Source organism: Nothoprocta perdicaria, unplaced genomic scaffold (genome assembly GCF_003342845.1).
Source record: "Nothoprocta perdicaria isolate Ctin4 unplaced genomic scaffold, notPer1 scaffold_17, whole genome shotgun sequence".
NCBI lineage: Eukaryota > Metazoa > Chordata > Aves > Tinamiformes > Tinamidae > Nothoprocta > Nothoprocta perdicaria.
In genome coordinates this window covers 6540969-6557038 of record NW_020454871.1, presented here as the reverse complement: position 1 = coordinate 6557038, position 16070 = coordinate 6540969, and positions in this window count along the sequence as shown.

Genomic DNA, 16070 nt, shown 5'->3' with positions numbered 1-16070 from the left:
TGACTGAAACTCGTGGAGGGACTGAGGTCAGGAGGAGTCAGTTTGGAAAACTTGTATTTGCCAAAAGGAAACAGCATATCCAGAGAAAGCAAGGCTAGGTTGGAACAAGAAAATATTCTTGACAGCTGCATGAGCATATTCTGCACGCGTTTGTTTATGAGCAAATACAGCAGCTTGCTTTTGGCCTAGTGTAATGTTGAGTTACTGGATCCTTTTAGTTAATTTGTTTCTAAACAATCTATAAAGTCTAAAACAGTGATTGGATGGGGTTCAATTTTGCATAGAGTCTGTTTTGAATAGCTTAGCTGTTGGTCTAAAGTGGTACCTTTTTCAATATATTTGCTCTTTGCTGCTCTTAAATTGTTGACATTGGGGCAATCATAGAACTGATTTAAGGCTACTAGATTCTGTGCTTTCTCTGTACTTCTTCTTAAGGCATATCTATGGACTTTGTTAATAAATTACTTTGCACTTGGGTATTCTTAACACTGCAAGCTCAATATAGCTTTGGGAGAGGTGAATTCGGTTCTGCTTCATGTACAAATGAAACCATGAGTTAACTGCTAATTCTTTGTTATTGATTACTCAATACTCATTGCTAGAGATTTTTGTGAACTAGAGTAGAAGTACCACTTCATTTTCAGTTCCCACATTGCCTTTATAGTTAGTAGTTAAGCTAAAGCCACTACAACAAAACAGACTTGCAAACTGGATGTCTCTTGTGTAGCAGTTAGAGGGGATTCTTCAAATGCTGGCTCATGAAATATACCTGTATTTTAAGAAAGGGATTAGATTTTAGTTGAAAAAACTCAGATTCAGGAGGAAAATGTAGTCTTGTTAGGACACTTATTTTTGCAATGGAACACCAAATACCTAACTCTTCAGTGTGCACCAGCATGGTTTCTGAGGGTGTTCTTGCCGTTTGGCATCTGTGTTCTCTGCATGTGTAAAGCAGGGATGCCTTAGAGGGCTTTCCAGAGCACACGGGTAGCTTTGTGGTACCATTTGTGTTCACGCACTACGTAATAATGATATTTATATTTTTCTCTGCATTTGGCTTTGCATTCTGGACCTTGAATTGATCTGGAAAATGCCTCATGGTAAGAAAATCTGAGCAAAGTAACAAAGCTAATTACAGGCTACGTATATGAGAGACGATTCCGTCTTTTTCCTTGGGATTTGTTCGCTCACCTTCAAGAGAAGAGAGAGAAAGGCAGAGAGAGAGGGAAAAGGATATGATTAGTGTAGTATAGCAAGGTCAGTAAGTCACCTATGATCGGTTAGTTCAATGCCTTCTGAATTTAGAGTTTTGCTGGAGGTGGAAAGAAATGAGCACAGACGCTTCTGGTCTGTGGCTGCAAAAGGAAGGAGTTGGGACAATTACAATTCCTGTGCTTGTAGGCACCTGCACTGAATCTTTGAATGACGGAGTGTTTAATGAGGAACCTAATCCAAAGGGTCTTGAATAGGGGAGAGCCCATTATAACACAGAGGAGTCAGAAAGCTGGAAAGGAGGCACAGGGAATGTAGGCGACATGACCAGCATGTTCCTTCGATGCACAGTGTATTTTGGGCTGTTAAAAGGGAGGAGGGGATGTTTCAGGAGCGCAGGAAATGAGTGCTGCTTTCAAGGCCCTACAATAGTTTATTTTTGGCATCAGGCTGCAAAAAGTGAAGTTTCCTGAAAGGTAAAAACTTTGAGCTTGGCTGAGAAAGCTGATCAAAGGAGGTGGACACACATTTAAAACTGGGGCATGAAAATTACTAGTCAGAAGGCCAACAAAGTGTTTCTCCTGCTCTTGACCCTGCACCTCAGAAGAAAGCTCCCAGAAACATGCAGAAGGGCTGTGCCCATCTTGCCTCCAAGAGTAGCGTTTCAAAGACTGCTTGCTTGGGGCTGAAAGTGCATTTTGCTTTGTGCATTGAGTTCAAAGCAAGCCTGAAATTGCAAGCAGAACTCGAAGCCGTTGTGGCTTCACCTCGTCTTTGCTCGGAGCATGCTGAGGTTTCCAGTGATTTAATCCTAAAGCTGTAAATCTGGGTAGGTTCGCATAGAACTTAGTAAAAGGGTGTTTGAGAGACCTGCAAACTCAAAAAGGTGCCAGGAACTTTGGCTAAGCTTGTTACCTGCAAGCGATAGAACAGGAGGTCAGGGACTTCGCCAGGATTTTCAAAATTGCTGGGATTTGTTTTTCATAACTCCTATAAATGCCTGTGGGGAGCTGCGTTGTAGGGTGCTCTGCTAGGTCAAAATGTTTGCACTGAATTTATAGTAGGAGACATTCATGCACCTCATTATTTAAAAATGCCCTTGTTTCTTGAGGGGAGGAAAAAAGAAAACAAGGCAAAAATGTGAAGCATACTTACGCTTTTAATGTTGGTTGTAAAAATGAGATGAGGAGGAGGGGGTTAAGGGATCAAGCGAGCTTTTATATAGGAAGTAGTGGAGTACGAATTTGCCAAGAACCTCCAGCATCTGTCCCAGGCTGAGGCTGTGACGCCCCTGCCTTGATGGGTGTCACGGGGCTCTTTGTGCTGAGATGCCCCATGTTGTGGAGGCAGCCTGTCCCCAGCTTGCGTTGGCGAGCGCGGTGCTTTTGGGGCTGCCCCGCGGCTCTCGTGCACAGCTCCTGTTCCCCTAAAGCCCAGTCTTAAGTGCTCCAAGGTGGCCGTGACGATTTTGGGGCTGGGTTTCAACGCGCTTCCCCTTAAAATGCCCCCTTTCTCCCTCTCCTCCTTCCTAGCCCATCCCAGCCTTCCAAGCCGTCGGGCCTGGCAGCGTCGTGTCCGTGCCCACCATCCCCATCCGCGGGAGCCGCCGGTGCCGACAGAGGCCCTGCTTCCCTGGACAGGGCTTGCTCGTCTCCATTGATCTTTAGCCTGTAGATGCTCGCAGGGCTCCTCAGCGTTGAAATCAATGACTCCTCACTGATCAGGTACATGGGGTACTGCTACCCGATGCTGTCATTAACAAAGATTATTAGTACAGTCACGCTAATAACCTTGGCTAATGACTGCATTTTTCCTTCTCTCAGGAGCCTCTCCACACTCTCCCACCAGAAAAGATAATTTTTAGTAACTTTCTCCTTTATTGCTTAAAACAAGGAGTGTTAGAGTGTTTATATGCTGTGTAAAGGTAAGTCATTTATATGGCTTACATGGTGTTGATGTATTTACCTCTTGAAAATTGGAGTGATGTGATTAGGTTAGTGTGGCTTAAAGCCCTTTAGAAGGGGAGGCCCCTGGGGAAATCGGGATGAGCTTAAGGAAATGGGCACAGACCGGAGCAGTGAGAATTGCTTACTGTTTCTGAACATCTTGGTCAAACATGTCCCTATATATAGACACGAAGTCAAGGCATGACGTGGATGGTTCTTGGGGTTTATTTTTGTCTTTAATGACTAAAATAGCTGTTCCAGAAATAGTCATACATTTTTGGATCATTATCTTTTAATCAAGCTCCTGTGTTGCACTTCAGAAAATTGCAGCCTCCTGAAACAGAGTGACAGAGCATCTCAGGTGGCTTATTAAGGTCTTTCAGCCTTTAGAAACCTTCTAAAAGATCGAGATTTAGCTCTCAGTAGTGTTGGTGTCGCTCTAGGATAACAATACCTGTGTTAATGCAATTATACTGGCTGGACAATGGTGTCAAAATTTGGCTTGTTGTTGAAGGCTTTCTTCCACAAAAGCCAGATGGATTGTTTCAACGTCTGGACTGCAACTTTGCACAATCCTGCTTGCCAGAAAAAGCTCTCATTCTCTGTCAAAATCTATGGGACCTTCTTATAATGATGGCAGGAGAGTTTCTTTTACACTTATAATCAGTATTGATTGCGATACAAGATGAAGAGTCCTCTGATAGAATGTTAGCATCTGATTTAATAAGATAATTGCTTTATTCATAAATGCTGTGTTTTATTGCTTTCTGTTTGCGTGGTGCCTGTGGGATTCATAATTTCTATCAGTAACAGCAGTCAGATGCTAGCGCAACATGGTATTAGCAATACTGCTCTTACTGTACTGCCTTAGGGATCCTGGAAACGGCCAGGTCTATCCTTGCTGGGCCCAGGGCTCCCTTTTTCTGCATTTTAAAAACACCTGGTATATGACAGCTGCTGCCAAGCTCTAAATAACAAAGGAAAGCTTGTCTAGTTGACTTAGTGCACTTTCAACCCGAATGCCAGGAATTTCAGCTGTAAGTGGAAGAGAGGGGTAGTGTAGGAAGAGAGGAAAAGGGAGTTAGGAGAGACAAGGCAGGAGAAAAGGAGTCATGAAGATGAGAGGATCTTGGAGAGGAACCCAGGCTTGGACAGAGATGGGGCAGAAAGTGCTACAACAGCAGCAAGAGGAAACACTTGACGGACCAAAAGGACTAGTAGGAAACACTTGGCGGACCAAAAGGACTAGTAGGAAACAATGAAAAGAAGATAAAGCTTTTTTCCTTCTCTTCTGATTCCTTTCTTCGTGGACTTCGTGAGAATTTTCCCAAATTTTCTCCAGCCACGCCACGTTCACACCTTTCTGCAGCTCTGCTGTGCACCCCTGTTCAGTGGCATGTAGGCTCTGTGCCATCCTTCCCTCTTCTCAGAAGTCCCAAGTGGTAGAGCTCAGTGAGAATGGTAACGTACTCACTGGTGCCCTCAGGTCTGGTTCACAAGAGATTGTTTTAGGGGTTACTCTTGAAGGAAAAGTAGAGGAAAAATGCAGTCATTTCAAGATGGAAAAGAGTGGGGTTGTTAGAGTGGTATTTCCACCAAGCACTCAGGATGGGCTGCTGGAGACCAGATGCATCCATGCTCTTGCCCTCTGCCTTTTTTCTTCCAAAGGCTCTTGGACTTGTAGGGTTCTTTTGGTTCCTTGAGGCTCTGTTTTTCATTTCCCTCCCCATTTGTGGCTTGATAGTTCTCCTTAGCCCTGTGTGTAATGGCAATTATAGTGGTAGTGGTCATGTGCATGAGCAGTAACATTAGGGAACATATTTAATGTACTTATGCCCATGCTCTGAAGTCATCTTACAGTTCTGGAATTTCTTTTGGGATCACCCTGCTCTTCCAAGACCACAAATAGGGAAGAAACTCTACCAACTTTTTTGTGGAGCTGTAACAGATTACACTGGAAAATACTTTTTGGTGAGAACTTTGATGCTTTCTTGGTATTCCAAGCAGTCTAACATATTGCCCACTATTCTTTTATATAGAAATGGGGTTTTGTCTTTTGTCCTTTGTCTTTTGTGCTGGAAGAGAGCACTCTGTTACTGTGTGGAGCACAGGCAGGTCAGGAGAGAACAGTGGAAATTGCACTTCAGCCTGTTGGCCCCTGCTGTCGTGGCAGGCGCCGCCTGACAGGAACACAAGTTCAGCTGCACCGAGCAGTAATGAAAAATGTAGCTTTGCAACTTTTCTCTGTCAATAACAAAGCTCATCTTTTTGTGCCAGCAAGACATTGCATGCAGCACACATTTCAAATTCAGTTAATCTCAAAATAATTCAAAAATCAAAGAGCTTATTCAACCATCAAGACATACTAGATTGACTCACTGTGTATTCATAGAGGGGATAGCAGAGAGAAAAAAGAATTCAATATCAGAATCAGTAAAAGCCGCACAAGTTTTTGTTCAGTCTAAATTGTTTTTAGACCACACGAGCGCTCTATGAATACTAAAAGAGATACCAAAAGAATATTTTACGACTGCATTGTTTGCATTACTTGGCTAGGAGTAAAACTCTGAGATGGCAGTAGTACATATGTGCATATGCTCTTTCTGCCTCACTTAAAGAGCTTTGTGTTTTTAATGTTGTTCCAAGGGCAGGTATGTACCTGCTGTCATTAAATATTAGATGACCAAACACCTGAGCTATGGAGGCTGAGCTGATGTTCAGAGCAAATAGAGTGTGCGCACACACAGCTTGGGGGTCAGTGGAGGGTATTAATATTTGCTTATCTAGGTTCAGTATTTTCTGTTTGGAAAGTTGTATGGAGAATAACTCAAACACCATTAAAAATGGGATTGCAGCTGTCAAATGAATATGTACGTGGGAGAGGGCACCTGTGAGACATTGACATTGCCTCTGGTGGGTGAGGGCATCTGAAGGACAGACGGCTTCTCCTCAAGCAAAGAGCGTCTCCGCATGTGAAGCGGAGAGGAGCCGGCTCGTCGGCTGGCACTGGCGTGGTCTGTCCCCCAGGGAGCAGGGGCTGCCGCGTCCACTCAGCAGCCAGGACGAGGACATTGCCTCCCCCTTGGCACGGGGCTAGCTCAGGACAGGGCTAGAGCACCAGCCACCAAGTAGAGAGGAAGGTGGGGGGCTCATGGGGCGTTTGTGGCTATAGGACTTGCTGATGTGGGTAGACATTGAAGGTTCAGTTTTCCTATGGCACTTCTGAGCAGGAATAGATGGATTATTCAATCCACTCAGTTTACTGACAGCAGTAAATTGCTGTCATCCTCAAAGTTTGTCATTGCCACTTTGTCTTTAGCAGCTTTCTAGACAGACACACTCCTCAATTGCTGTAGACATGCAGCATAGTTCACCTTTTGCTTGCATGAAGTGTGAAGAACTTCTATTCCTGGACTTGTAGACAGCTGAATAAACTAGTATCTTTTGCCTGTTAGTTATCAAGGTGGTGTTTGTCCTTGCACAGCAGAGTGTAATCCAGCACAAGTCAAGTACCAGTCCCTCTTAGTAGTTAGTCAAGCAGCTCCAAGGGCTTTTGTGTGTTCACAGGGAAGTGTGCTGGCACCAAGGCATGAGGAGGGACGAGAGGTGACTTTGGTTTCTCTGGACACTTCCCAGGGATGATGCTGATAGAGTTGGGTCCACATGATAAGCAAGGGCTCATGTCACCACGGTGCAGTTGCTCATCCATGCTCAGAGAAGACTCAGCAGTGAGTGACCTTGGTCCTGGCTCCTGCACTGCTCCCTCATGCTATCAACAAGGATCAAACCTGTGTGGCCTGGTTGTCTGATTACCAAGAAAATAAAAACCACTAAAAAGCAAACGAAACACAATAAAACTGTCAGCCTTCTGCACTGTATCTGGCTCTTGATTATGGAGGGTTACAGCTGTTGCCATTGATGAAGTGAATTAAAATTAAAGCTGTTGCTGAGTGTGCCATCTCCTTGGGGAGCTAATGCATCTCTTGTTTTCCAAAAGAAATGTGGGGGAATAACCCCAGGAATCGTGGTAGATGGGTGGGGAATGAAGGCAGCTTGAGGTTGCTGCTCTTGTGATCAGCTTGTCAAAGCTGCATCTTTCTCTCCTGCTTTAACCTCCAAGTTATAGACTTTTTCTGTTTGATACTGTCAACTACAATTGCTTGCAATCAAATCTTTTAGCTGTCTGGCTGGAACCATTTATTTTTAATGTAAAAGACATAGGCAATTTACAGCAAATAGTAATGGAAAAGTATTATCAATGTTAGAGGTTCTGAGCAGGTACTACATTATAAAATTTTATGTATCCATTTTATGTATGCACAGCTCTCTTCAATTGTAATGAAAAGACCTAGGTAACGTTATTTCTTACATCTTCATTCTCATTAATGCTTTTTTACATCTCAGCATACTAGTTCATCAGCTGCCATGTTAGAAATCATGTACTCTTCTGTAACACAAGGCAAAACCTTTGGGTTCAGTAAAGCTCTCTTGTTACGAAAGGTTACAGACTACTTTGCAGAAATGAAGCTTGGTATTCAGCCACCAAAAATGTCAGGCAAAGATTCCTACACCTTGAACATTTATGCAAATATTTAAATTTGTGCGATCCTAAAAGAATGACACCTCTAATCAGTGTAAATCGGTTAAGTTGTCGGTTTTAAAGTTGACTGTCTTTTTGGATTAGAGGTCACGTTTTTGCTCTGACTTTCTGAAACACTAGATCAAACAAATAATTTTAAATTTCATACAGCTTTGTGCTACATTCCAGCTACTGCACAGACCAGGGCTGCTCGCTTGCTGGCTGAAATCCCAGGCTCTCGTGCTTGCGATGGGGTTATAACCTCTTTTCTCCTGGGGAAAAAAGGCTTATCTCATTTTGGCTAGAAGTTGAAAGTTGGTAACAAATCCCATCATCCTCTCCTGCTGTTGGAAGTGAAGGAAATTCCTTTGGTTTTGTACTGGTCTGTGTAATTTGGAGTGCACAGGGGCACGGGATGCTATTTATTGGCTGTGTAGAAGGAACAGACTGGAAGGATCTGCTCATGTTGCTATTCAGAAGTATTCTCCATTGGGGTGGGTGATTTTAGGTTTATGTATTTGATTAGAGTTATGTGGCAATCGGCAGAATCTGCATGTGTTGCATTGCTTATTGTGCTTAGACACCCATTTTATGTATTTTGGGGCCAATCTCTCCTATCAGTCATCTTCTTTCTTGCTTTGGGATCTATCCTGGAAGCAGCAGAACTTCATTGGCTATTCTCAAAGTCTTGAGTTCTGGAGCACAGAAAGCACAAACCTCCCTGGCCTGCATGAGAGCTTAGGAAGAAGATTTCTAAAGCCTCTGCACTTATGGCCCCTGGACTTCTAATAAAATCTGGGTACATAAGATTATTTAGGTTCCCATAGACACCTAATCCTAGTTTTGTGAAGAGGATGTGTGGTGCTTTGTGTACAACTCACCTGAACTTGCATCTGTCTGTCTCTTGGAAAGAACAGTGATTGATATATTGCTAGCATGGATGAAAATAACCAAGCTAAACCCTTTTAAAATAGGAAATTTCTTATGGCAAATAACCCATGCTTTTGTGATAACACCTGTTGCTTTCCATTAGCACTGTTGGGAAGTAGCTTAAAGGAGAGAGAACTAAGGGGAGAGGATTATCTTCACACAGAAAGGGGAAGATGGGCAGGGGATGTATTTGCTTCTTGCTGCAAACAACTTCCTTTGAAAGCTTGAAACTTCATTTTGTGTGACAGGCCTGATCCCATGGTATTTTGTGTCTGCTCTTGGCATCGAGGTAGTCTTGGGGTTGCATTTCCATGCACCAATGCTGGCCCTGACAATCACTGAATCCAAGGGCAGCGAGGCTCTGCAAAGGCTTCTGAAGCTTTCTGGCAGCTGGGCAGTTATGCATAAAGTGGTTCTAATGTGGCAGACTGTTAAATGATAAAATACCTGGCTAGCAGCTACCAAAGCTAGGAAATATCATGTGAAATGGGTGTAGGAAGCGTTTCAAAGGGCACTTGATAATAAAGGGTCTGCAAGTGTTACTTGTTAGTGATTTATTGATTTGCTCGGTGTTGCATGCAGGCCTGTACTGATTTATATGGAGCACATACAAGGGCCGTGTCATTACAAACTGCAAACCAATCTTTAAAATTAGTTACTGTCCAATAGCTCTTGGAAGGATATACCTGTCCTGCTGCCACCCAGCGCAGAGCAGTGATTAGCTGAAATGGAAAGTTGATGCGAGTAGATCAAAGCTCAGTCCATTAGGTCAAGCTTCTATAACGTAGATTTATGAACCAAGATTCTGGTTCGTTTTGTGTACTCTAGGGAAAAGAAAAATCGAAATCCTCCATGGTTTTTCCTTATAAATGTCTGGACCTTTCTTGTTCTTTTGTCATGGGATTTTCCTTTGCCTTCCCTAGTCTACCCAACTCTCTTCCCTGTTTTTTGCCTTGTCTTAGGATGGCAATAGGCTGTAAGCTATGGCCTAGTGGTGTTTTATGTGCCCTCAGACGTGGGAGACTAAACTGAAACTTTTAATGTATTCCACTTATTCCAACATGCAAAATTTGCTTTTTGGTTTTGTGTGTCCCATGTTCAGTCTTACTTGATACCTTTAATAATGCCTTCATTTTGGTTATCTAGTTTTCTAGTGATAAATTTTAATCTAAATTGTATGGTGTACATAGAATAAACTACCTGAGCATCTATTGCTCACAAGAATTGAGGAATTAAGATTTCTGAAGAATTAATTCTCCAGGACACAAAGACTTTCAGCTCTAGAAGAAAGTCTGTTGCCCTGGAAATAGTTGCTAGGACAGAGAAGTGGCTTTTGGCACAGGTTTCTGATCTCGAAAAGCAAATCTCTCATGATATGAGGTGAAATCTCGTGGCTTAGGTGTTTCTTAAAAGAAGCCTGAGATCTGTGGCGTTTCATATTTTCCCAATATAAAAGATTTTACTTGTCAATACCTGATGCTCTGAAAATCCTTTCAGCCCCCAGCCCTCAGCATGGACACATCGAGCCCCAGGCGGCACGGGGAGGTGTGTGGTGTTCCCGGGCAGACGTGCCAGGATCCGTGGAATGAATGCAGGGCTGGAGCCCAACTTCTCCTTGATGCCCTTGATTAAAGGAGACTTTAATCCAGGCGGGATACATTGGAGCAGGGAGGCGCTGCTGCGAGTTGCCAGGATGAAAATAGGAGTGAATGTTTTCAAATATGCTTTGGGCAGCTCGAGGTCCCCTTTCAGAGGAGGAGAAAGTGTTTGGGAGTCTCCCCGGGGTGCACTGGGAACAGGGACAGGCCACCAGCCGAGCCCTTGTGGCAGATCCCCCGGCATGGCTGGCGCCGTAGGGGACACGAGGTATGGAGCAGGATGCCGCGGAGCACGCGTGGTGCCTCCCTGCCTCTGCAGGTCCCACGGGTGCCTGGCTTGATGCTCGTTACAGAAGCTGTATGAAGTCCCGTTCTTAGCCCTAGGGAGAGGCAAAGGCTTATGTGGCAGTGTAGTTCTCGCGCTGTATCACTTCTCACCTACCCTTGCAGTGTAATTACAGAGCCCGATATATGTGTTATTTCCTCTTTGACGTTGTGTATTTTATTTTAATTTGTGTCAAAGGCTCAGAATCTTATCCTTTCTTTGCTTTTCAGCATATTAATGAGAAACGAGGGGGCAGAGGAGACTAGATTTTTTTTTTTTTTTTAGTGCCTACAACTTAGTAGTATGTGTGCACTTCATTAACTGGAGCTGTTTAATGAAGTGTTGGGTTTTGCTTTATTTTTATTGAAGACTGAATTCTGGAAAGCACATGTTATAGTATTACAAGCCCCCTAGGTAATGTGTGCACTGTTCTCTAGCTGTATTAGACTACAAGCAGGTGCTCTGCTACCCCGTGTGCCTGCCTGCTCTTGCTCCTTCAGATGGTCGTCTTTGGGGAAGAGCCCTCGGTCACCATTAACGTTCTCTGTAAGATGTGCTCCACTGTTCTTTAGATCTCAGTTTTAGCAAAAGTGTTACCTTAGAAAAGAAAGACACATTTTTGTCAAGAAGCCCTTCACTATTAGAGATACTGCATTTTTTTGTTATTGTTGCATCTGAATAGTTTCTGTGTTCTTCTTTTATGGTGTGTGGAATGAGATGCATCTTAAGTGACTGGCCACTTTTGCTCATTTGTCATACATGCGCTTAAAATAGGTGGAAAAATGAAGTCTCTAACACACACAAGCAGAGAAATAACTTTCAGTTGTGCCAGTGCTATGGAGCCACTGATGCCTGGGGCTTACAGCCTGCCCAGTAAGAATGCTAAAACTACCAAGAATTGATGGGCTCCCGATTATCTGCTCCTCATGGAAAACAAATAATTGCAAGACGTAAGAAGCCCACATGGCTATGTGCGAAAAGTTTGCTCTCCAGAATATTTTCTGACTCTCTCCTCTTTGCAATTAGGCTAATGCTTGTGAAGTTAAGCAGCTTACTTATGTACTTCCATTTTCTTGATGTGAATTCAAATAATGGATGAGGAAAATTCCTAATTTAAAGTATAATTTATGATAAATTTCTGGTATTGCAAAGGTTTATCACAGAAAAATGCACATAGCGGGTTTTGGTTTCCTAGTTATGGTGTGTGCTGTGGCAGTGAAATTTAACTGCAGGACTTCTTTCTGAAAATGCTAATTGGATTTTCAACAGGATGTTCATAAGTTAAGGATGGTGCTACGCAGTAAGACTTTTTTTTCCTTTCACTAGTTCTGCTTAATGAAATGAATAAAAAGTGTTCTGTTGTTCTGTCAAAATAGAAATAATGTGCTTACTCTGCTTCCTGCTGCGATCAACCAGTCTGGTAATTTAAATCTAAATGTACCATAATCTTGAACACTAGGAGGATTAGAAAAAATTATAAGGAAAACACCCACATTTATATTTAATAGATGTCCTTTTGAGCTGACTTTCGATTTAGAGCTGAAAAAAAAACAAGTTCTCTGAAAATAATATCAAAACAAAGCAAAAGTACATCAATTAAACCACAAGATACAACAGGGCACATTTTAATGGGCTAATGGATCGTATTGTGAAGTATCAAGGTAAGGGACAGATTACTTAAAGCACCCACAAAATATATTAATGATTCATTAAAACTTGCCATGTAAACAAATGACCATATTTTAACTAAGTGGCCTGATTGTACAATCATTTTTAGTGGTATATTGAAGGAGGAAATCTGCTGGCAGCAAATTAAGAAGTGCATTGAGTCTGTTAAAGTGAAGAATAAAGCTGTTTTCAACAAATGAAACACACAACAGGTGCTTAGATCAACACCGTTTCTCTAAACTATTTCCCTAATCATTTGCCTCCATGACTGAGGGAAGCAAATGTTACATGTTGAGTGCATGGAGTGATTTGTAAAGGCAGTAGTTTTGTTAAATACCTAGGAGTGTGGCCTTTTCAAACCGTTCAGGGCCACAGATTCAGGACTGACCTCGATTGCGTGGACCTTATGCCCAGGAGAAACCCTACAGCTCTTGTGGCTGACTGCACAGGTGTGGTGGGCTCCATAAAGCTGACTGCAAAATTTGCTTCTCAGACCATGAGTTTAGGGGACTTATTGAGGGGTTATTTTCCCCAGGCTCCTGGATGGGACATGAAGTCAAGTTATATGGAAGTTTCAAAAAATCTCAATGTCTTAGAAATGCCAGTATTTTCAGTCACCATTCTTGAGTTGTCACTAGGGTAGAAATGTGGGAGAGCAGCTGGATGGGCTTCCCATGACCATAAAGAAAAAACATTTTTTTGGCCTACCAAGCAGGACTCTCCATCACCTCAGCTCTAGGACCGTCTGCATTAAGCCCTATGGAAATGCCACATGGATGTTTCCAAATTTTCCTCTTAATAGAAAATGAAGCCCTCTTTTTGGCCAGTCATTTAAGGGATGGATTTTATTAATCTCTAATTGGCCTCATCAAAAGGTATAAAGGACAACTAGTTAGAAAGAGGAGGGGAAAAATATTCTATTCGCAGATGGGAAATTCATTCAGGTGCAGATGTCTAAAGCTAAGCTCTAGCATATGCAATTTAGTGTATGGTATTTTCTGATTATTTCTCTTAAGGAAGGACTTGTGATAAACTTTTTTTCATTTCATTTGGCTGTCTCAATTCACAGCAAATGAATTGCAGGGAAATTTAGCATTGCAGCAATCTCCTGCATAGCACCAGCGCTTACACCCTGGGAATCGAAAGCATATAATGGGCATTATACCCATGCCTCTCAAGAAGCCATTTTCACTCTGTAGTTGGTCTGTCATTTGTAGGGAACAAGATGGTGAAAAAGAAAATAATAAAAAAACCCCACACATTCAAAACAATGTGGGCTGCATGTAATTTCTTTCTGATGGCTTTTAACGTATTACTGATCTTAGCATATGGTACAAAGCAGCGGTTCTTTCTCTTTAGTGGTGTTGCTTCTGTTAAGGCAGTTTTACCCCATCTTTAAATGGTGTGTGTTCTTAAGCCTCCACCTACTGAATATCTGTAATAGAGGCGTATGGAGAGAGCTGTTTATTGTGTGGTACTTACTGTGCATGCTTGAGTTGCTCTGAAATGCAGAGATTTGTGAAATTGTCGCTTGTGAAAAACAAACTTTATCAAAACTTTACTTTTGAAACAGTGGGTCGGGCGGAGGATGCTGGAAGCAGCCAGAGGCCAAAAAAGCCAGAGTTGGTAACTGAGCTGGTCTCTTATGTGTCCACCTTTAAAATGTAAGAATCCAGTAAAAAGCTGGTGCATATATTCAATCCCATTTTCCTTTTGTAAAGCTAGAAGCTTTCCAGTATGTTTTTCTTAAAGCAGAGCTCCTGTCTCTCCTGGTATTTGCTTTTGTGGACTTTGCTCCTGTTTTTCTTTTGGTGAAAGGGAAGTATTTGATTAAAAACTTGATTTTTTTTCTTCCATTTCCATATCTTTCTCTTCTGTGCCCGGCTGTTCCTACTCCTGATGCCTCTGTCTCCTCCCAGGTTCCTCTTCCTGGCCAGTTCCTGCCCGAGGCAGAGCTAAGCAGTCTTGCTCAAGAGCAGTCTGCAGACAAGTGTTTGCCACGCAAGGGCCTCAAGCGGTGCTGCTGTTTTGGACAGGTGGTGCTAGGAATACAGGAGGTGGTTGTCTGGGTGCCACCTTGAATGTGTTGCTTCTGCCTATATTAAAGGAAGGAGTTGTTCTGGGAAGCCACTGCAGTTTTAAGTTTGTTTTTCTCCTCTTGTTCTTCTGGTTTCCTGTGCCAGACAACCCCCTGAAGCTTTCTGAATCTGAGATGGGTGCTGTTATTACAAGGGCTTCTTAAATGTGTGTTTTGGAGAGGCTACAGTGGCCCAGTGACTGCCTAGATTCGCAGACCAGAAGTGATCATCTACTTTGAACTCCTCCAGAAATGCAGAGTCATGGGGTGAAATTTGTTTAAATGGATTAAGCAGCAAGTGTAAAATTAAAATTACAAAGTTAATATTTTCTTCTTGGTGCTGGGCCAGGGCTTGAGGTAGAGCAGTGCAGAACCACCTGATTTCTGTGTTTTCTTTCTATACTATAAGAAAAGAAGCCTTTCCTTTTCCTGTTTACTGGATGTTGGCCCTTTTGCTTAAGGGCTCCTACTTTGCTATGGAAATGTAGTGATGCTGGCGGGTGTCAGGCTGTCCCTGCACCTGCAACCTGAGCTTGGGAGGTTGTCCCTGTGGTCACCCTGCTCGTAGCCTGAGAACTTGGGGACATGACACCTGAAGTGGTGACAAGGACACGTATGAGACGAGATCCCCTGGGTCCAGGAATACATTTGGTGTCTGCCCTGGACCTGGGCAGAGCTGGTGTGGATCTTGGTGCAAACCCGAAGGCAGCCAGGGCCGCTTGGGCCGTGCTGCCGAACACAGAGCAGACCCGGAGGTGGCCGCTGTTGGAACCGTCCGAGCTCTGCGCGGCCTCTCGTCCTCGGCTGCCTTCACACACGATCACAGAATCACTCTTTCCCTCCCCTTTCCCTGTGATTTTTAGCAGTGCAATGGCTTACACACAGCAGCACGTGGGCAGCTGTTGGCCTTAAAGGAAATCACCCTGATACTGTATTATGATGGCAGCGCTAATGAGGTAAAATTAACTCTAACGCGGTCTGAATTCCAGTAAAGGTGAAGTCGATACCCAGGCAACTTAGTGTAGTATTTGCTTCTCTTGCCATTGATTGTGCAAGAGTTTCCTGCTTCTCCCAGCTTACCCAAAGTGATTTACAGTCAAAAGAAATACCATTATAACTTCAGCACAGATCTGTCATGTTGGGTCTTGCATGTCCTTTTGCCAAGCAGCTACCTAGATAGCTACATGCTTGAAAATATTCCTGATATTTTCACCCTTTGGAAGTGAAGAAAGCCTAGAAGCATTTGCCCATCTTTGCAAAACGAGGTTGTGAATTAACAGGCTGGAACAGTAAAAATGATAAGAGTAAAGGGCTTCTGGGGTCCATGTAAAAAGCAATCTATATAAAACATATATGCTGTATATTGTCAAGGTCCAATCCCAAAAGACTGGGTGAGACAAACCCATAAATTAGAAAAGGTGAGACTGAAAAAAGGCAGGTTGGATAGTAAGATGATCCGGTAAAAGAGAAGCAGTGAAGCAAAGGAGAGGACAAAAAGACAGTGGTATTTCAAGAAGGTAGAAAACTCACCAAAGCAGAGAGTGGTGAATAAAAAGTGGGTACTGTGAAGAGATCTCATAAGAAAGAATAAAAAAGTAGTAAAATGGCATGCAGGATAAAAGAATTAGGAATAAAAGATTATACTGGGTAGGCAAGAGAGATCAGGAAGACAAAGAAATTGATGACACAATATTTGAAGTTGAAAATTAATATCTACTGTAATATTTAAGGAAGA